The sequence below is a fragment of the Apium graveolens genome, chromosome 1 (genome assembly GCF_009905375.1).
Source record: "Apium graveolens cultivar Ventura chromosome 1, ASM990537v1, whole genome shotgun sequence".
In the NCBI taxonomy this organism is placed as follows: Eukaryota; Viridiplantae; Streptophyta; class Magnoliopsida; order Apiales; family Apiaceae; genus Apium; species Apium graveolens.
The window spans coordinates 11,615,197-11,624,163 of record NC_133647.1 but is presented as its reverse complement, the minus strand read 5'-3'; the positions used below and the strand labels follow the sequence as shown (position 1 = coordinate 11,624,163).

At 41.2% G+C, this 8,967-nt stretch overlaps 1 non-coding gene across 1 annotated transcript; it reads left to right on the top strand.

The window, feature by feature from the left end:
• The first annotated feature begins 7,987 nt into the window (after window positions 1-7,987).
• On the top strand, window positions 7,988-8,094 carry LOC141681539 (small nucleolar RNA R71). The gene has a single exon (XR_012558973.1). It is a non-coding gene; the product is annotated as a small nucleolar RNA R71 (small nucleolar RNA).
• The last annotated feature ends 873 nt before the right edge of the window (window positions 8,095-8,967 follow it).

Below are 8,967 nucleotides of genomic sequence, written 5' to 3'. Positions count from 1 at the left end.
ACGGGCGCGCTACCTTTTTGACATCCTGGCACGGCCGCGCACTTGACCAGCGCGGCGCGCCGTACCCCTGGAAAAAACTTCAGATTTTTGATTTTCTTTGCTGCTTCTAGTTGGATTTCCACGAGCTTTTATTCCAACACCACCTTGACACCAAATTAGCACCAAAACAATGCTAATTTACCTGATTACCTAGATAATGCCTGAAATACAAAAACACTTGAAAACACATTAAAACACTTAACAACTTGAGTACAAATGCATCAATTCAAAGCTTAATAGAGCATTATAAAGTATCATAAATGCCACTCAACATACCCCCAAACTTGAATCGATGCTTGTCCTCAAGCATAAACAGACTCAAAGAACAAGAAATAAAAATGCATGAATACAACGATCCCAATAGAATAACTAAACCAATCAACAAGCAACATCTCAACAAATACAGTTACTCGCATAAAGATCAATCAAATCATACAAATCAATTTACAAACTAAAGACGTGCGTGTGTGCAAATGCTTACAGATATACTATCACAACTAGATCAATAATCATAACTCACTACTCAACAAGAAAATCGCAAGATTATAAATAAAATAAAAAGCTAGACTCAAAATAACTTATTACACTTCAATTCTTATATTGGAGTTTTATATGGATTCATGCTTTTATTCAAACAAAACAACACACATATATTTATTTGATCATGCAATGAGTGAGGTCCACAAAAAACTTATACAATAGTACTTTTGTAGCGAGCGTTAGGTTAGCGGATCCCAGACTATAAAAGCCTTAGGTCACTAGGCACAAAGTCCCCTAAGAACTTAATAACTCGAGTACTAAAGAGCCCACTCGTGATCAATTATACATAATATTTATTCTTTTTTTTTCTTTTCTTTTCTTTTCTTTTTTTTTCTTTTCTCTTTCTGAACGAGTGTGTTTCGCTCCATCTCGTTCAACTCTAGACTACTCATACAAATATGACCCGGCTACTAGCCATTTGATACCTAGCCACAACAACTAGCAATGAAATCCAATTTTTCTCCAATTTCTAAAAATCCATGTTATTTTATTATTAAGAGAATATCCTAAATTTTAAATATAAATAAGCGATTAAACCTCGACAAACAAACAAACCATGATCATGATCCAGCACTTAAGCAACCTATAAGACTTAGTGAAATACAAGTGTCTCTAGCATGAAAATTAATTCGATAAGACTTAACATTACTAAATATGACATCACTATACTAGCATCAATATCACAAATTAATCGGAAAAATCATCTAATGGATCATGTTATAATGCAAATGCATGAACTATATGAACAAACTAACATAAAAACTACCAACAAAATATTAAAAAAAACTACATGGCAAAATATGCACTATATGAACTAAACTATCATAAATATGCAAACTATATGCGACTCACACAAACTATATTCCTTCAACTACTACCCCCAAACTTAAAATATTCACTGCCATCGGTGAAGGTAATAGTAAGGAATTCAGGCATAACTAATCAGAATCAGGCTCCTCACCCTCAACGGATGGAGTGTCAGGTGTGTCCGGAGGTGGATACACGGAATCCTCACAAAAAACTGGCCACTGGATGTCAATACCGGTGGCTCGAAAAGCTGTCCCCAATGCCTGGGTGAGATCACGTGCAAACCTGTTGTGGATGTCATGCATCGCATCCATCCTCCTAGCTAGATACCTGTACTGCGTCATGCTCATGCCATCTCCCATATCAACTCATTTCTCCTCCTCATGTGCCTGCTGTGATGGCCCTGCCTCATCTCCTTGTTGAGATCTCCATGCAGTCCAGCTCGCCTGAGTGGCCCCAGCAGCTGGCCTCCCACCAGATAGGTGGTCAAAAGTATAAACAAGCCCCTTCAGATCGGGCTTGCCTCCATCCTATTCTTCCATCATAGCCAAAGTAGTTCTATCAATAGGAGCACTTAGGATCTACAACTGCTCATGTGCGGGCCTATGAACACCAACTACCACGCACAGATTCGTCACAACGGACGCATACGGGATAGACCCCGTGGTACTCCCCCTCAAGAACTTCAAGATACCCTGATAAATCACCATCCCCAAATCCATATAATTGCCTGAAAGAATGCCCCATAATAGCCGTGTACGCTCCACAGTAATCTCATGCACATGCGAAGATGGCATAATGTTAGCATAAATAAACGCGTTCCATGCACGGGCAAACTTGTTCATGCTGGAAGCCGAGAATGTAGAATACTCGGTCATACCCCTCTTAATCTTCCAGTGAGTGTCGGGCTGGCACAGCGTAGCAACAATAAGATCCAAATCAAAGTCCTCTGGAGTCTTATCGTTCCACATGTCTTGCCCGGCCTTCCTCGCGGGCTGCTCAATCACCATCCTGATAGCCTCTGTATTGTACTCCACAGTCCTCCCTCGAACCACCGTGAAGCCATTCTTCTCAGCCTTCGCGTTCGCATATAACTCGCGAACAACACTCATGGGCACAACAGCGGGTGCCTCGTAAAAGGGAACCCAACCCATCTCCAAAATCATCTCCAATGGCTTACCATCCTTCCCTGATGGCAGAAAACCTCGCTCCTTGATGATCGATTTCGAGAGAAGCCTCGTATACTCTGCTTCAGCCTCGGGAGTAGAGAACCTCGGCCTTACACCACCCACACTTGAAGAATCGATGGTGCTGCTTACTTGTGTTCTTTGTCTCTTGGGTGCCATTGTAATTGAGTAGAGAAAATAAGAGTTGTGTTTGAGAGAGAATTTGTGTTGAGAATTTGTGAAGTGGTAAAGAAGTTTGTGTATGAGGTGTATGTATATATATGTGGTGAAAAGAGAATTATATATGGAATAGAAGTAGGATTTGATTATGTAATGGGAGTAATGGGTTTGATTTGGAGAGGGAAATTTGGGATGTGGGGGAGTAAAATTCGGTTGGGAATTAATTTTGTAGCAAAAATCCCGATTTCCCCCCTTAAAACTGCCTTTTATTTTTTTCTGAGTCGGGACCTCGGCGCGGTCGCGCGCTAGGACAGCGCGGGCACGCGCTACTTCTGCCAAACCGGCGCGGTCGCGCCGTGTTTTTGTGTTTTCAGCACGGGCGCACACTAGGATAGCGCGGGCGCGCGCTAGGACAGCGCGAAGTCAGTCCTGAATTTTTTCTATTTTTTGATTTTTTTGTGATTTTCTCTTTTCTTCTTGCTTCCTCTACTTACTAATGTACAAAAAACTTGGGTTGCCTCCCAAGAAGCGCTTGCTTTACGTCGTTAGCTTGACGTAGAACTTTGAGCTCAAACGAACAATAAAATGGCACTAACCACCTCGCGGTTTGCCGTGTCACCATAGTAATGCTTTAACCTCTGACCATTTACCTTGAATGCTTGGCCCGGATCATTATCAAAAATTTTCACCGCTCCATGTGGAAACACAGTTTTGACAATAAACGGTCCTGACCATCTTGACTTCGACTTTCCAGGAAAAAGACGGAGATGAGAGTTGAAAAAAAAAACTTGTTGCCTCGACACAAATGATTTGAGCACTAGACCCTGGTCGTGCCACCTCTTGACTTTCTCCTTATACATTTTGTTGTTCTCATAAGCTTGAAGTTGAAATTCATCGAGCTCATTCAATTGAAGCATCCTCTTCTTTCCAGCTGCATCCAAATCCAGATTCAATTTCTTCAAAGCCCAATACGCTTGATGCTCCAGCTCCATCGGCAAATGACACCCCTTACCATAAACCAACTGATACGGTGACATCCCTAGCAGAGTCTTGTATGCTGTTCGATACGCCCAAACAGCTTCATCAAGCTTCAAAGACCAATCCTTCCTCGATGGACACACAACTTTCTCTAAAATATGCTTGATCTCCCTGTTAGATACCTCAGATTGACCATTGGTTTGAGGATGATAAGTCGTAGCAATGCGATGATTCACATTATACCTTTGCATCATAGTAGTTAACTTGCGGTTATAGAAATGCGACCCCTCATCACTGATTATGAGTCTTGGAGTTCCAAATCTTGTGAATATCTGCTTATGAAGAAAATTAAGCACCACTGTCGCATCGTTCGTTGGCAACGCCTTAACTTCAACCCATTTCGACACATAATCAACCGCCAACAAGATATACTGATTGTTACAGGATGAGATAAATGGGCCCATAAAGTCAATTCCCCAAACATCGAAGACCTCAACCTCGAGAAGCACATTAAGAGGCATCTCATCCCTCTTAGACATATTACCCACACGTTGACATCGATCAAATTTCAAAACGAACTGGTGAGCATCTTAAACAAGGTTGGCCAAAAGGAACCTGCTTGCAGAATACGAGCTGCTGTCTTTTCTCCACCATAATGTCCTCCATAAGCCGTTGAGTGGCAATCTCGCAAGATCCCCCCCCCGTTTCTCTATAAGGAATACATCTCCTGATGATTTGGTCAGCTGCTTGTCGAAAAAGAAACGGCTCATCCCACATATACCACTTCACTTCATGTAGAAACTTCTTCCTTTGAGCATAAGATAAGCCGGGAGGCATGATATTACTCACAAGGTAGTTCACAATATCTGCAAACCACGGTTCTTCTTCTTGCACTCCAAACAACTGCTCATCGGGAAAAGATTCATTTATCAATATCTTATCCAATGAAGTAAACGCGAGAGATGATCAGCGACTTGATTTTCATCCCCATTTCTGTCTTTGATCTCTAGTTCAAATTCTTGAAGCAAAAGAACCCATCTAATCAATCTAGGCTTCAAGTGCTTCTTTGAGACGAGATAACGAATTGCAGCGTGATTAGTGAAAACTGTCACCTTAGTCCCAAGTAGATAAGATCGAAATTTCTCAAAACCATAGACAATAGCCAAAATTCTTTTTCCGTAGTATTATAATTCATTTGAGCATCATTTAGGGCCTTGCTAGCATAGTAGACCACATGAAACATGTTGTTCTTCCCCTGCCCAAGAACTGCTCCAACTGTATAGTCACTTGCATCACACATCATCTCAAAAGGTTCAACCAATCAGGTGCAGTTATGATAGGTGTCGTGATTAAACTCTTCTTCAATGTTTCAAAAGCTTCAAGGCACTCGTCATCAAACTTGAAAGGGACGTCTTTCTCTAGCAAACTGCACAATGGCTTCAAAATCTTAGAGAAGTCTTTGATGAAATGCCTATAAAACCCGCATGACCAAGAAAACTGCGAATTCCCTTTACAGAAATAGGAGGAGGAAGATTTTCAATGACCCCCACCTTGGCTTTGTCGACCTCAAGACCCTTACTAGAAACCTTGTGCCTAAGAATAATGCCATATCGCACCATAAAGTGACATTTCTCCCAATTGAGAACCAAATTGGTCTGAACATACCTCTTGAAAATGTGTCCAAGATTTTGCAAGCATTCATAAAAAGAATCGCCAAATACAGATAAATCGTCCATAAACACCTCCACATTCTAGCCAATCATATCAAAAAAAATGGCCATCATACATCTCTGAAATGTGGCTGGTGCACCATACAGACCAAAAGAAACTCATCTGAAGGCGAAAGTACCAAATGGACAAGTGAAGGTAGTCTTCTCCTGATCTTCTGGAGCGATACAAATCTGATTGTAACCCGAATAGCCATCAAGGAGACAGTAGTACTCATGACCAGCCAATCTATCAAACATCTGATCAATGAAGGGCAAAGGGAAGTAATCCTTTCTAGTGGCCTTGTTCAGCTTCCTTTAGTCCATGCAAACTCTCCACCCTATGACTGTTCTTGTAGGAATAAGCTCATTCTTCTCATTTTCTACCACAGTAATTCCACCTTTCTTTGGCACACAATGAACCGGGCTTACCCATGAACTGTCAGAAATAGGATAGATGATCCCGCCATCTAGCCACTTAAGAATTTCTTTCTTCACTACTTCCTTCATGATCGGATTAAGTCTTCTTTGCTGCTCAACCGTATACTTGCTACCTTCCTCTAGCAGAATTTTCTGCATGCAATAAGAATGGATGATTCTCTTGATATCTGCTATAGTCCAACCAATTGCCGATTTGAACTCTCTTAGAAGACTCATGAGCTTTTCCTCATCCCTACCTGAAAGATCAGATACAATAATAACAGGCAAAGTAGATGCATCACCTAAAAATGCATACCTCAAATGCTCAGGTAAAGGCTTAAACTCAAGAGTGGGAGTTTCCTCAATAGATAACTTGAGGCATTTAGGAGCTTTGTTCAATTACTCTATTCCCAGAGATTCAAAATACATATCAATCTTCCTCTTCTAGGGAGAAGCATTCAAATATTGTAATTTTTCTTCACCTTCGTCATCTTCACCATCTGAATTTCCCAAAAAGGCTTTTTCTAAGGCATCGGATCTTAGAAATTGATCCAGTTCTGAAGTAACCACGGAATCGTCCAACTCCACCATTAAGCACTCCTCATTTTCCGTAGGAAATTTCATAGCATTGAACACATTAAAAGTTACATCCTGATCCAGCACTCGTATTGTGAGCTCACCCTTCTGCACATCTATCAAGGTTCGGCCGGTCACCAAGAAAGGTCTTCCCAAGATTATGGGAATCTTCTTATCCTCCTTGAAATCAAGAATGACAAAATCAGCAGGGAAGATGAGTTTATCAACCTTGACCAAGACATCCTCCACAATAACGATCGGCCAATTATAAAGTCATATAAGTTGGTTTTGGATCAGGTAAGTCCAACTGCTTGAAGATTGACAAAGACATCAGATTGATGCTAGCTCCCAAGTCATATAAGCATCTGTCAAAAGACACTTTTCCAATAGTACACAGAATAATAAAGCTTCCTAGATCTTTAAGATTCGGAGGCAACTTCTGTTGTAGCACAACACTGCATTCCTCCGTGAGAGCGACTGTCTTTAAATCATCTAGTTTCACTTTCCGAGAGAGAATACCTTTCATAAACCTTGCGTAACTAGGATTTGCTCAAGAGCCTCAGCGAAAGGTATGTTGATATGAAGTTTCTTGAACACCTCCAGAAACTTCTCAAATTGCTTGTCCAGCTTTTTTCTTCAGCAGCCACTTAGGAAAAGGAGGTAGATGATAGATTTGTTTCTCCCCTATATTAACCTCAGGAGGAGTGTGCTCAACAGTAGTCTTCCTTGGTTCCACTTCTACTTCCTGCTGCTCTACTTCTTTCTCAGCCCCAGCTTCTTCAGTCAACGCTTGAGTTTGTTCGGGATTCGCAACCTTTCCAGACCACAAAGTGATCGCATTTAACTGCTCCTTAGCTTCCTTCCTTCCTGGAACTTCAGTGTCACTAGGTAGTGTACCAGGCTGACGATTTAGCAAGGCATTGGCAATTTTCCCAATTTGATTTTCCAAGGTCTTGATAGAAATAGCTTGATTCTTGCACATAAGCTTCAACTCCTCTAATTCAGATTTTCATTAGGTTGTTGCAGCTGAAGTTGCTGTCTTGGTGCATATTACGGTTGCTGAAAACCAGGAGGGTTGTACTGCTTAGCTGGATACTGCTGATAAGGCTGTTGAACCGCATTCTAAGCGTTGCTCCAACTGAAATTAGGATAATTGCGGTTGTTGGGATGTAAGTGGCTGGCACAGGTTGCCGCGAACACTGAAAGTTGCTCACGAACTGAGTTGATTCACTAGAAATTGTGCACTGATCAGTCTCATGGGCACCGACACAAAGCTCACAGATACTAGCGATTTGATTAACCCCATGATTAGCCAAAGTGTCCACCTTCATCGTTAAAGCCTTAAGTTGGGCAGCTATAGCAGTTGCTGCATCCAACTCCAGAATTCCTGCTATTTTTCCCTGAGTCAGTCTCTAGGAAGGATTCTGGTACTCATTAGCAGCCATCAGTTTAATCAATTTATAAGCTTCATCGTAGCTCTTAGCCCACAAGGCTCCTCCTTATGCTGCATCGATCATGGGTCTAGAAGTAGCACCCAATCCATCATAGAAACAGTTAATAATCATTCAATCAGGTATGCCATGGTGTGGGAACTTCCTTAGCATCTCCTTATATCGATCCCAAGCCTCACACAGAGATTCTCCAGTTTGCTGGGCAAACTGAGTAAGAGCATTCCTGATTACAGCAGTCTTCACCATAGGGAAGAATTTTGTGAAAAACTTTTGAGCAAGATCTTCCCAAGTGGTGATAGACCATGCTGGTAGAAAATGTAACCAGCACTTAGCTTTGTCCCTCAGAGAGAATGGGAAGAGTCGCAGCTTGATAGCATCTTCAGTCACATCATTGAACTTGAACGTGTCGCATATTTCGATGAAATCCCTGATGTGCATGTTGGGGTCTTTAGTAGGAGAACCCCTAAACTGAACTGAGTTCTGTATCATCTGAATCATGCTTGATTTGATCTCAAAAGTGTTAGCCCTGATGGCTGGCCTGATGATGCTTGACTGAATGTCATTGATCTTAGGCTGAGAATAGTCCATCAAAGCCTTAAGATTTTCTGCTTGATCTCCCATCACTACTAAAACTGGTTCTTCGACTTTCTCTTCTTTTTCTACCTTCTTTTCTTCTTCGAAAACTTCCTTTCGAACCACTACAACTTCTTCCTCGGCTTTATCCAGAGTTCTCTTACGAGTACGCGAACGCGTATGCATACACCCTCGCTAGAGTACCTAAAATAAGACAAGGAAACATATAAGTAACAATGTTCGAGTCAATGAACTTTAACGACCACTGATGGAAAATATATAAACTAAAAATTAACACTGCAGTCCCCGGTAGCGGTGCCAAAAACTTGTTAGTCGCTAAACACGCGCTAAATTACACGCAAGTATACAAGTTCGCAAGTAGTATTAGATATAAATCAGATTCGTTCCCACGGAGATTGGATTTGATTAACTAATTAATTTATGCACTTAAGCAACAATGTATGGTTATTATTCAATGCTAAGACGATAACAAATTGAGGTTGTTTATAACTAAGAATTAAACTAACAATT